We start from the raw sequence: 8965 nt of genomic DNA, 5'->3' as shown, positions 1-8965 counted from the left end.
ATGTCTTTAAATTCGAATGCCCCGTGAATGTACCTTCTTGATGGTTGCAATGTTGTTCCATTGCAGATCTCTATAGCAGTAAAGAAAGCGTAAAATAGATTATTTGGAAAATATTTGTGATACGATATCAAACACTGTGACTTGAGAATGGAAGGAAAAAAGAAGAAGAAAGATAACGAAGAAAAAAAGAAGAAGAAAGATAACGAAAGAAGAAGAAGAAAAGGAAGGAGAAAAAAAAAAGAAGCAAGAAGAGAAGAAAGAAGAAGCGGAGGAGAAGAATGTCTTAATGTGGTAGCCGTTTCATGTTTATCTCCTACTTGACTTGCACAACCTCGAGAATCCGCTTCGCCTCTCTATGTACCAACACACACATCCACATACATACACGCACATGTATGCACATATAAGCACATACACACATGTACACTCAGAAATATACACACATATGTATATCTATCTCTGGGTGCGAGTATGTGTGTGAACCTCGTCCCCGTAGTGGTGTCCTTTTATCTGTCGATACAGTTTATTATCGAATCTAAAGGTGTTGTCTTCTAGTTCCCGGCGTGTGTCTTTGGAAATGCGTTTTGAAGCGTTCGTCCATCCGTCCGCTATGTTTTTCTACCCAGTGTTTGATTGCTCCCAGGCCCAAAGTGTGATGTATTTGTACAAAGATTAGTCAAATCTTTTAAGTATAGTACGTTCTGGACAGTGGGTGGAATGTGTTTGATGAAATCCATATCGTCTCGGGTATAGCTGGGCATTAATGGGCACAACGGTTTGAGGAGCATATCAAAAGATGGCTCAGTTGTTGTGTTGGGGCTCAAGGTCCAGCAACTGTTGGTCTCAATTGATGTCAGTAGGTCTTAGTATTTTTATATGCTGATCCTTGCATTTTGGAGCATTCGCAGATCTTGGGTGATCCATAGAAATACTCTCTTTCATTACAGAGCTGCATAAATAATCTTCTCTTTATCTGTGAACGAACGTTGGTATTCATTTATCTAATTTTGGGTGTATTCATTATTACTTTCTCCGCGTGTCTTGGTTCTTCCTTGTAGCAGGATTAGTCTGTTTCCAATATTTTATCTTTATAGTAGTCTTGGTCCGTGACTGCTATCACCCTTCCCCAATCGGTTTCGTTTAGGATGATTTAAATTGTCAATTTGCAGTTTGTAAGGCTTTCTTCGTCTTCACGAAGGTTCTGTTTGCATTTTCGTATATTTTATTATATAAGATAAAACAGATTTAAGTCACCACGTAAAGTATGAATGAAAAACACACATGCATGTAAAATATGAGAAAAGAATGGATGTTCAAAATATTTGTGATTTGAATTAGATTTACAAAGCCTTCGTTGCAAACATCAGTTTTCAGTGGAAGATATTTTTATCATCTCAGAAGTCAGCTTTATTTATAAATATCTTGTTTCTGTCCAATGAGCATTCTATTGTTATTACACTTTCTGTCAAAAGTAATTTATCTTTGCAAAAGTAAACTCCTCTCATTTGCATAATTGATGCAAAAAGTTCTTCACAAAAATAAATAAACCCCCAAAACTTCAAGACTGAAATAATAGACTAGGAAGGAAAACATAACAGAAATAGAAAGGGATTTATTAATAGAATTGGTGATGGTAAGTGGGAAACCCTGATATAATTTTGAGTTGTGTGCTACAAAGGAGAACAACCTTACATGGTGATTTAACTGGTTAAGGGTGTTATTTAAAAAAGGGATGTGGCAAACATACATTGCCTTAGTTTTTTCGTCTTTTTTTAGCCCTTTGCTCCTTACTCTTGCTGTATTAAACCTCAGTTTGTTACCATTATTAGCCATCTATGCTAAATCCTTCATCCCCTAAATAGCATCCCTGTTAATCATTCCTGTAAAGGTTAACCTGCAACAGCTCAAACGGAATATTAATGATATCTGTCTCACAAGTATTGGAGATCTTGCAGGAGTTTAAAACAACTTGTATGATCCTTTCTCCAAAATCGGTAAAATAAAAAGTGTGGAATTTTAACTCAGGTCACAGACAACTGGACAATATACTGCAAGGTGTTTTATTCGAGGTCCTCATAGTTGCATTTGTTCATTGAACTGTTATGGTTCTTTATTGATCTCTGAAATGAATGACCCAAGGTTGACCTTGGCGGGACTTGAAGTCAGATTGCCGTGTGTCAGAACGCAATGTATTCTGCTAGACGGTCAAAAGTATTAGTAGAAGAAGAAAGGAGAAGAAGGAGAAGAAAAAGAAGGGGAAGAAGTAATAGGAGGAAAAAGGAGGAGGAGGATGGTAAAAGGGAAGAAGTAGTAGCGGAAAAAGTAAAAGAAGAAGACGGAGGAGGAGGAGGAGGAGGAGGATGACAAGTAAATGAAGAAGTAGAAAGAAGAAGAAGAAGAAGGAAGAGGAGGAAAAAGGAGGAGGAGGAGAATGATGGGGAAGAATAAGTAGGAGAATATGGAAAAGAAGAAGAAGATGAAGGAGGAGGAGGATGAGAATAACAAAAAGAAGAATATAAGAAGACGAACGAGGAGTAGGAGGAGAAGTAAATGTTGAAGTAGAAAGTAGTAGAAGAAGAAGAAGAAGAAGAGAAGAATTATAAGAAGAAAAAAAGGTAGAAAAATGAGAAGGAAGAAAAGAAGAAGGAAGGAGGAAAAGAAGAAGAAGAAGAAGTAGAAGAAAGACGCAGAAGAAGAAGAAAAAGATGCGGGAGAGGAGGGGGAGGAGGAGAATTACAAGAAAAAAGGAGGAGGAAGGGCGGAGAGGATTGGGAAGAAAGAAAGAAGAGGAAAAAAGAAGTAGAAGAGGAAGAGGAAAAAGGAGGAGGAAGCAATGAAGTGGAAAAGTAGGAGTAGAAGAAAAAGAAGAAGAATAAGAAGAAGAGGAGGAGGAGGAGGAGGAGGAGTAGTTGAAAAAGTTGAAAGTAGAAGAGGATGTAGGAGAAGAAGAAGAAGAAATAAGTAGAAGCGATAGAAGAAGAAAAAGAATAAGGAGAAGGAGAAGCGATAGAAGAAGAAGAAGAAGAAGAAGAAGAAGAAGAAGAGAAGAAGAAGAAGAAGAAGAAGAAAAGAAAAAACGAGCAGGAGAGGAGGGGAGGAGGAGAATTACAAGAGGAAAAATGAGGAGGAGGGGCGGAGTGGAGGGGGAAGAGAATTTAAAGAAGAAAATGAAGAATAAGAAGAAGAAAGAAATTAGAAGAGGAAGAAGGAGTAGGATGAGTAGAAGATGAAAAGAAAAAGATTAGAAGAAGAAGAAGAAGAAGAAGAAGGAAAAGAAGAAAACGAAGAGAGAAAAAGAAGGAGGAAAGGACAGCAGTAGGAGCATGAGAGAAAAAGAAGAAAAGAAGTGGAAGAAGAAGAAAAGGAAGGAGAAGAGAAGGAAAGTAGAAGAAGAAGAAGAAGAAGAAGAAGAAGAGGAGGAAAGAAGAAGAAGAAGACGAAGAAGATACATTGAAAATTATGGCGTTCAAGATGAAACTGAAAATGTTCTTAAAATATCAGGAAATAATTCAAGGATAGATCGATAAATTTTGGGCGAGGAGACATGGCTGAAAAATCAGGGAATATACGGAATCAGAAATCAACATATTCAAATGCACTCATACGCATTCTTATATTCATAGTATCAACGACGGAATGCGGTATGCACACTCACATCACACATATTCCCACTCACCCTTGTGGAAATATGGTGAGAGAGATTATTTATTTCATATCGCTTCATTGTCACAAGAATATTAGAAAACACACGCTTACAAGAAATATATCAGCAGTTTAATTGTATCAGGCCAAATATCCCAGCTTACAAGTACAGTAAGTATTTCAGGTTTACAGATAGAATGTATGTGACTATATTATTCGAATATATATTTTCCGCTTCCACTTCAGTTGCTCTATTACATAAATAACGTGAAGTGAATGACAAAATTCGAAGTTGAATGATAATATCGAAACACGAAGGAGATTATTGAAATAAGAAATGGAGGAAGATGCAAAATATAAAATAAAGGAATGATATAGTCACATTTCACACAGAACTACACTTATATATGAACATACACATATACTTCAGCTAAATATATATTTGATGAAAACATGTAAACTCACAAACGTTACCATTTCTAATACAAATTCATATCAAAATCATTGAAATTTGGGGAACAAAAATGAGTTATTGAGATGCGAATTGAAACAAAGCAACTACAATAAAGGAACATTATATTTTTCCTATTATTTCACTTTCTCTCTCAAATTCTCTCTCTTTCTGTCACATTGTCTCGTTCTCTCCTATTCTCTTTGTATCTTCCTAAATTTTGTTCGATCCTCAAATTTGAATTAATTTTGTTTCGTTCAGTCTGAAATTTTATACATTTGTGAGCTTATATATCAGCATCAATTATTACTTTCGGAAAATAGTATCAAGAAACTGAACGAACTTACAATCCCTTTAAATTTGAAAGCCCCGTGAATGCTCCTTCATTGATGCTTGAAATCCTGTTGCCCCAAAGAGCTCTGTGGTAGTAAAGAAAGTGTAAAATAGATTATTTGGAAAATATTTGTGATACGATATCAAACACTGTGACTTGAGAATGAAAGGAAGAAAAAGAATAAAGATAACGAAGAAGAAAAAGAAGAAGAAAGATAAAGAAGAAGAAGAAGAAGAAGAAGAAGAAGAAGAAGGAGGAGAAAAAAAAGAAGCAGAAGGAGAAGAAGAAGAAGCAGGAGGAGAAGAATATCTTAACGTGGCAGCCGTTTCATTTTTATTTCCTACTTGACTTGCACAACCTCGAGTATCCGCTTCGCCTCTCTATGTACCAACACACACATCCACACACATACACGCACATGTATGCACATATAAGCACATACACACATATACACTCAGAAATATACACACATATGTATATCTACTCTGGGTGCGAGTATGTGTGTGAACCTCGTCCCCGTAGTGGCGTCCTTTTATCTGTCGATACAGTTTATTATCGAATCTAAAGGTGTTGTCTTCTAGTTCCCGGCGTGTGTCTTTGGAAATGCGTTTTGAAGCGTTCGTCCATCCGTCCGCTATGTTTTTCTACCCAGTGTTTGATTGCTCCCAGGCCCAAAGTGTGATGTATTTGTACAAAGATTAGTCAAATCTTTTAAGTATAGTACGTTCTGGGACAGTGGGTGAATGTGTTTGATGAAATCCATATCGTCTCGGGTATAGCTGGGCATTAATGGGCACAACGGTTTGAGGAGCATATCCAAAAGATGGCTCAGTTGTTGTGTTGGGGCTCAAGGTCCAGCAACTGTTGGTCTCAATTTGATGTCAGTAGGTCTTAGTATTTTTATATGCTGATCCTTGCATTTTGGAGCATTCGCAGATCTTGGGTGATCCATAGAAATTACTCTCTTTCATTACAGAGCTGCATAAATAATCTTTCTCTTTATCTGTGAACGAACGTTGGTATTCATTTATCTTAATTTTGGGTGTATTCATTATTACTTTCTCCGCGTGTCTTGGTTCTTCCTTGTAGCAGGATTAGTCTGTTTCCAATATTTTATCTTTATAGTAGTCTTGGTCCGTGACTGCTATCACCTTCCCCAATCGGTTTCGTTTAGGATGATTAAATTGTCAATTTGCAGTTTGTAAGGCTTTCTTTTCGTCTTCACGAAGGTTCTGTTTGCATTTTCGTATATTTTATTATATAAGATATAAAACAGATTTAAGTCACCACGTAAAGTATGAATGAAAAACACACATGCATGTAAAATATGAGAAAAGAATGGATGTTCAAAATATTTGTGATTTGAATTAGATTTACAAAGCCTTCGTTGCAACATCAGTTTTCAGTGGAAGATATTTTTATCATCTCAGAAGTCAGCTTTATTTATAAATATCTTGTTTCTGTCCAATGAGCATTCTATTTGTTATTACACTTTGCTGTCAAAAGTAATTTATCTTTGCAAAAGTAAACTCCTCTCCTTTGCATAATTGATGCATAAAAGTTCTTCACAAAAATAAATAAGCCCCCAAAACTTCAAGACTGAAATAATAGACTAGGAAGGAAAACATAACAGAAATAGAAAGGGATTTATTAATAGAATTGGTGATGGTAGAGTGGGGAAACCCTGATATAATTTTGAGTTGTGTGCTACAAAGGAGAACAACCTTACATGGTGATTTAACTGGTTAAGGGTGTTATTTAAAAAAGGGATGTGGCAACATACATTGCCTTAGTTTTTTCGTCTTTTTTTAGCCCTTTGCTCCTTACTCTTGCTGTATTAAACCTCAGTTTGTTCCCATTATTTGCCATCTATGCTAAATCCTTCATCCCCTAAATAGCATCCCTGTTAATCATTCCTGTAACAGCTCAAACGGAATATTAATGACTAGCAGTATCGCCCGGCGTTGCTCAGGTTTGTAAGGGAAATAACTATAAAGCATTTTTAGAGAGTTATAGCCAAAAAATAGCAAAAAAATGGAAAAAAAATGATGGTAAATTTTTTTTGAGAGTTAAAAAAGGTGGAGTTGCGTCCCCTTGACGGTCTGTGGTTTGGATTTCTGATTCTCGACCCCATGTCGAATTTATCGATTTTTTTCAGAACTGGGGGAACTTTAAAATTTCGCTGCGTTAGTTTTGAATTATGACATTGGGCTATGTGTGTGTCAAGTTTCATCAGAATCGGTTGAAAGCCGTGGTCAGAGTGAAGGTACGAGTAAACAGACACACAGAAAACGCACAGACAAACTGCCGTTTATATAGAGAGAGATATCTGTCTCACAAGTATTGGAGATCTTGCAGGGGTTAAAAAACTTGTATGATCCTTTCTCCAAAATCGCTAAAATAAAAAGTGTGGAATTTTAACTCAGGTCACAGACAACTGGACAATATACTGCAAGGTGTCTTATTCGAGGTCCTCATGGTTGCATTTGTTCATTGAACAGTTATGGTTCTTTATTGATCTCTGAAATGAATGACCCAAGGTTGACCTTGGCGGGATTTGACGTCAGATTGCCGTGTGTCAGAACGCAATGTATTCTACTAGACGGTCAAAAGATTTGTGCCTATCCTCGCTCAAGTTATGAACGATGAAAATATCTAACTTATTAAACAGAACTTCAACTTTACTATTCAACATCTTGAGTTATACGAGATTTAGGGATTCCATTATTGAAACTTTTCTCTTTATTTTACATTAGGATTTCTCATTTTGTCAAAACCTTCCAAATGTTTTGAGAAATAGATATGATCGAATGAATTGATCCACTTTAGTATTAGAATATTTGATTAAAACTGAAAGTTTAAGGTGATTAATGCAATGATGCAAGCCAATTAACTGGAAGTAATCACCTGGAAGAGCAATGTGTTGCAACAGAGTATTTGTTATGATTGCATGTATCAAATAATTTCTCTTTTTTATTCTATTCCATTTCTTGAGACGTTAAATTTTAATAATTTACTTAAAAATTGCGTAAGGTTTCAGGTGAACGGGGATACATCAATCAGCCGAAACTTCAATTAAGCTTGCATAATTTTGTAATAAGTTTTATTGTGTTCGTGATAGGGTAAATTTTACTGATGACATTCTATCAAAAATAATTCCTCATAATTTGTTAAAACACAAACTATTTTGATTTCTTCACTTAGGTATTTTAAGAATTGGCAATTTAAGCGGATCTCGTCATTATCTGCTGTTTAATCCATCTGTTTCATTTTTAATTATAAAAATAATAATTTCTCTATAGGAACAAACCTGAAATTTTGGGAAAGGGACAAGTCCTTTACATTGATCTCAGAGATAAATTGCTAATTATTTTACCGACTCCAAAAGAATGAAAAACAATGTCAACCTCGACAGAATTTAACATCGAAACGTAAAGACGAACGAAATACCGCTCAACATTTTGTCTGGCGTGCACAACGATTCTGATAGCTCGCTGCATATTCTATAATAAAATTAACACAAACAATAATTAACAATTATTCTGTGACACGATCAACTGATATTATATCATATTACTGTAACAATAAGTAACAATTCAACTAATTAATGATATAATATAACTATGTGGAATACACGTTTTCTTAGCACTAAAGTTTTTATACTGTCCATTCATTGAATATACCGTAAGATTTGATAAGTTCAGACAAATGAAATCAAAGTCAGATACTAGTCATAGCCAATCTCTGTGTATGCGATGTTATATATTATAATTCAATATGGTAAGTAACAGTTTATTTGACTTCACAGCAGGTAACATATCGATTGTTTTACTCTAACATAAGATTGTGCTTAAAGCTGTGAGATAAACAGCATAAGCGATTAGCTGAGAACATAATCAATGAGAATTTAAAATATTGGATGTGGAAAATACGTAGAAAGTGTCAAATACTTACAAATATTCAACATTCGTCGGAATTGGTTGTGGAATCGATGGTAAATTGCGATGTACACAACAATCTATATTGGTTGTAAGTGAATTGCAAGTACATATCTTGCATATATCTGAATCAGCTTGAGTCTCCAAAAACAATATCGTACACAGTATCAACACAAGAGACCGTCTATATTACTACGTGGTGAAACATGTTGCCAGGCGTAGATTTATCTGTAAAAGAAGAAAATAGGAAATGTCAGAGATTTCAATGTTATTAACTTCAAATTGCAGATTCTCCGAAGGAACTAAAATTCACCCCTGTTCCACATGACAAATATATTTTTTTCGTGATTGGATATTTAAAGCTAAAAATTAAATTTCGATAAATTAGTGTGAAGAATTTATAAAAATATTATAGCTTTAACGCGTAATAATATCAAAGAAAACACCAAACTCACACACACAAACACAAACGCACTCCTACACACATCTGTAACCATACTCGGAGGGGGTGTAATATATATATATACAAACTAGCGAACCATGAGTTTCGTAGACCCTAAATACGCAGTGGTTGTAAACCCGGTTGGGTCGTTAAATCCG

The 8965-nt window shown here is 35.4% G+C and overlaps 1 long non-coding RNA gene across 1 annotated transcript; it reads right to left on the bottom strand.

The window, feature by feature from the left end:
• Window positions 1–4: 4 nt before the first annotated feature.
• LOC118760870 lies at window positions 5–8435 on the bottom strand. The gene is made up of 3 exons (XR_004997004.1): window positions 8382–8435; window positions 4441–4512; window positions 5–70 (listed from the first exon to the last, which is right to left on the bottom strand). It is a non-coding gene; the product is annotated as an uncharacterized LOC118760870 (long non-coding RNA).
• Between the last annotated feature and the right edge of the window lie 530 nt (window positions 8436–8965).

This window comes from Octopus sinensis, unplaced genomic scaffold (assembly GCF_006345805.1).
Source record: "Octopus sinensis unplaced genomic scaffold, ASM634580v1 Contig01003, whole genome shotgun sequence".
NCBI classification, from domain to species: domain Eukaryota; kingdom Metazoa; phylum Mollusca; class Cephalopoda; order Octopoda; family Octopodidae; genus Octopus; species Octopus sinensis.
Note: the sequence above shows the minus strand (reverse complement) of the source record. Positions and strands in the feature narration are given on the sequence as shown.